Below are 4,297 nucleotides of genomic sequence, written 5' to 3' on the forward strand. Positions count from 1 at the left end.
GAGGAAGAATCTCTGCCAAGAGGAAGCAGGGGCAGTGAAAGCTCAATGTGGGCCAAATCCAAAGCAGTGGAGGGAGGCAGGTGCTGCCTGGAGCCTCCTTTGGCACAGCGCCCCTGCCCCACAGGGGAGGCTGCAGGATGGAGTAGGAGGCAAAGGCCTCTGCACCTTCAGTTGCACGCTGCCGTCAACAACAGTTCTGGACAGGTGCCTCCGACATATGAATATGCATTTGTTTATTTTTACAGATGTGTTCTACTGTGGTAGTATCTTATGTGTAGAATAAAACACAAAAAAGAAGATAAGAGGTTGTGTGCCCAGCCCGGGGATGCAGTGGAAATGCAGGGCAGGGAGAGGAAGCCTTCAGGGCACCACACGGGCCCCACAGTGCAGCCGGACTTCCTTCTCAACCCTCTTGCTTCCTTCAGACCGGGGTCAGGTCAGCAAACCAAGGGCCTCTGATGGTGATTGTTGAATACTGCAAATATGGAAATCTATCCAACTACCTCAAGAGCAAACATGACTTATTTTTTCTCAACAAGGATGTGGCATTACACATGGAGCATAAGGAAGAAAAAAATGGAGCCAGGCCTGGAACAAGGCAAGAAACCAAAACTAGATAGCATCACCAGCAGCAAGAGCTTTGGGAGCTCCAGGTTTCAGGAAGTAAAAGTCTGAGTGATGCTGATGAAGAAGAGGATTCTGACGGTTTCTACAAGGAGCCCATCACTATGGAAGATCTGATTTCTTACAGTTTTCAAGTGGCCAGAGGCATGAAGTTTCTGTCTTCCAGAAAGTGCATTCATCGGGACCTGGCAGCGAGAAACATTCTTTTACCTGAGAAAAATGTGGTGAAGATTTGTGATTTTGGCCTTGCCCAGGATATTTGTAAGAACCCTGATTATGTGAGAAAAGGAGGTACTTGACTTCCTCTGAAATAGATGGCTCTTGAATCTATCTTTGACAAAATCTACAGCACCAAGAGCGACGTGTGGTCTTAAGGAGTATTGCTGTGGGAAATCTCCTTAGGAGGGTCTCCATACCCAGGAGTGCAAATGGATGAGCACTTCTGCACTTGCCTGAGGGAAGGCATGAGGATGAGAGCTGCTGAGTACTCCACTCCTGAAATCTATCAGATCATGCTGGACTGCAGGCACAAAGACCCAAAAGAAAGGCCAAGGTTTGCAGAACTTGTGGAAAAACCAGGTGATTTGCTTCAAGTAAATGTATAACAGGATGGTAAAAACTACATCCCACTCAATGCCATACTGACAGGAAATAGTTGGTTTACATACTGAACTCCTGCCTTCTCTGAGGACTTGTTCAAGGAAGGTATTTCAGCTCTGAAGTTTAATTCAGGAAGCTCTGATGATGTCAGATATGTAAATACTTTCAAGTTCATGAGCCTGGAAAGAATCAAAACCTTTGAAGAACTTTTACCAAATGCCACCTCCATGTTTGATGACTACCAGGGGGACAGCAGGGCTCTGCTGGACTTTCCCATGCTGAAGCGCTTCACCAGGACTGACAGCAAACCCAAGGCCTCGCTCAAGATTGACTTGAGACTAACTAGTAAAAGTCAGGAGTTGGGGCTTTCTGATGTCAGCAGGCCCAGTTCCGCCATTCCAATAGTGGGCACATCCGTGAAGGCAAGCGCAGGTTCACCTACCACAACGCCAAGCTGGAAAGGAAGATGGCGTGCTGCTCCCCGCCCCTCTGGGAGTTGTAGTTGGCTACAACTCGGTGGTCTTGTATTCCACTCATCTAGAGTTTGACACAAAGCCTTATTTCTAGAAGCACATGTGTATTTACACCCCCGGAAAACTAGCTTTTGCCAGTATTATGCATATATAAGTTTACACCTTTATCTTTCCATGGGAGCCAGCTGCTTTTTGTAATTTTTTAACAGTGCTTCTTTTTTTTTTTTTTTTTGACTAACAAGAATGTTAACTCCAGACAGAGAAATAGTGACAAGTGAAGAACACTACTGCTAAATCCTCATGTTACTCAGCGTTAGAGAAATCCTTTCTAAGCCCAATGACTTCCCTGCTCCAACACCCGAGACCTCAGGGCATGTAGGACCAGTGTGATTCATGAACTGCACTGATCACGCAATGCATCATGGACTCCACTGGGCCAGTTCCGCAGCCCAAAACCCAGGGCAACAAGCCCTTTAGCCCCAGGGATCTCTGGCTGGCCTGAGCAATGGCTCAGGGGTCCTCTAGCAGGCCTAAGACACATGAGGAGGAAAAGGAAAAAAGCAGAAAACAAGGGAGAAAAGAGAAACCGGGAGAAGGCATGAGAAAGAATTTGAGACCCACCATGTGGGCGGCGAGGGGGACAGGGCAATGCCATTTCAGAGGCTTCCCAGCTCTGACCCTTCCACATTTGAGGGCCCAGCCAGGAGCAGACAGGACAGAGAAGAGGGGACATTTTCTGGATTCTGGGAGACAAGAAAAGGATAAACATCTTTTTTGGAGTTAAAACAAATTTTAAAACTATACCTACGGAACTGGTTCTATGTCTATTCCCATGTGTGGCATGATTTGATTTATAGCACTGAGGGTGGTGCTCAACTCTGAGCCCATACTTTTGGCTCCTCTAGTAAGATGCACTGAAAACTTATCCAGAGCTAGGTGGTCTTCATGGCATGATGGTCTTACACTTAAAATGTCGCATTCTATTTCGAGTATTAATATATAGTCCAGACACTTAACTCAATTTCTTGGTATTATCCTGTTTTGCACAGTTAGTTGTGAAAGAAAGCTGAGAAGAATGAAAATGCAGTCCTAAGGAGGGTTTTATCTATACCAAAATTAGGACTGATGGAGGAAAAAGGTCAATAAGGTTGAGGGAAAACCCCGTCTCTATACCAACCAAACCAATTCACCAACACAGTTGGGACCCGAAACACAGGAAGTCAGTCATTTTTCCTTTTCATTGTATGGGGATTCCACTGTCTCATACTAATCTGGAAAGGTGTGGAAGAGCATTAGCTGATGCATATTAAGCACTTTAAGCTTCTTGAGAAAAAAGGTGGTATGTAATTTATGCAAGATATTTCTACAGTTGGGACACAGGATATTAGGTAATGAGCCATCACGAGAAGAAAAGCCCATTTTCAACTGCTTTGAAACTTGCCTGGGGTCTGAGCATGATGGGAATAGGGAGACAGGGTAGGAAAGAATGCCTACTCTTCAGGGTGGGCCTTGGATTGCTAAGCTGGCTGTGATGCTACTTATGCAAGTTAGGGTCTATGTATTTAGAATGTCTGCACCTTCTGCAGCCAATCAGAAGCTGGATGAGCAACAGTGGATTGCTGCTTCTAGGGAAGAAGAGTATGCTTCCTTTTACCCATGTAACTGAACTCTAAAACCTGAACTCTGAGTAACCGAAGAATGTATGTTTCTGTTCTTTTGTGTCACATTCTTGTTTAAAGCCTTTCTGTATGTAGAGATGGGACTGTCATCAGCACATTCCTAAGCAGGCTCCACAAAAGCCTCCAAACAAAACCAGTCTAGAGCCAGAAGAGGGGACAAATCTTTGTTCTTCCTCATCTTTACATACGCAAAAGTACCTGTGACAGCTGGCAGTATTATAAATCAGGTAAGTGGAATGAGGTTAAACACAGAGAAAAGAAGGCCTCAAGCAATTCTCTACTTACTTTTCCAAATCAGATAATAACCCAGCAAATAGTGATAACAAAGAAAACCTTAGCTTTTCATATAATGTCTTGATTTCAATAATCTAATTCTTAATCATTAAGAGACCATAATAAATATTCCTTTCCAAGAGAAAAGAAAAACTGTTAGAATTCCGTTACTTCGCTTCTTCAAACTCAGGTTTGTAGCATGCATGAGTCCATCAGTCAAAGAATGGTTCCATCTGGAGTCTTCATGTAGAAAGAAAAATGGAGGTTTGTAATAATGAGCTATCTAGTTACACAGTGCTTGTTCATTAAAATAGCACTGAAAATTGAAACATGAATTAACTGATGATAATATTCCAATCATTTGCCATTTATGACAAAAATGGTTGGCACTAACGAAGAACAAGCACTTCCTTTCAGTGTTTCTGAGATAATGTACGCGGAACAGTGTGAGTGGAATGGGGCTGAAACCATATGCAAGTCTGTGTCTTATCAGTCCAAGAAGTGACATCTAGATGTTAGTTTTAGGGATGTGTGCCTTGTTTCCTAGCCCATAAGAATGCAAACATCAAACAGACACTCGCTAGCCTCATTTAAATTGATTTAAGGAGGAGTACATCTTTGATCAACAGTGGTGCAACTGTGTGTGTG

The 4,297-nt window shown here is 43.9% G+C and overlaps 1 pseudogene; it reads left to right on the top strand.

Annotated features, from left to right (window-relative positions):
• The first annotated feature begins 455 nt into the window (after window positions 1-455).
• LOC105540485 lies at window positions 456-1,791 on the top strand (annotated as a pseudogene).
• Window positions 1,792-4,297: the final 2,506 nt, after the last annotated feature.

The sequence above is a fragment of the Mandrillus leucophaeus genome, unplaced genomic scaffold (assembly GCF_000951045.1).
Source record: "Mandrillus leucophaeus isolate KB7577 unplaced genomic scaffold, Mleu.le_1.0 Scaffold22, whole genome shotgun sequence".
Taxonomy (NCBI): domain Eukaryota; kingdom Metazoa; phylum Chordata; class Mammalia; order Primates; family Cercopithecidae; genus Mandrillus; species Mandrillus leucophaeus.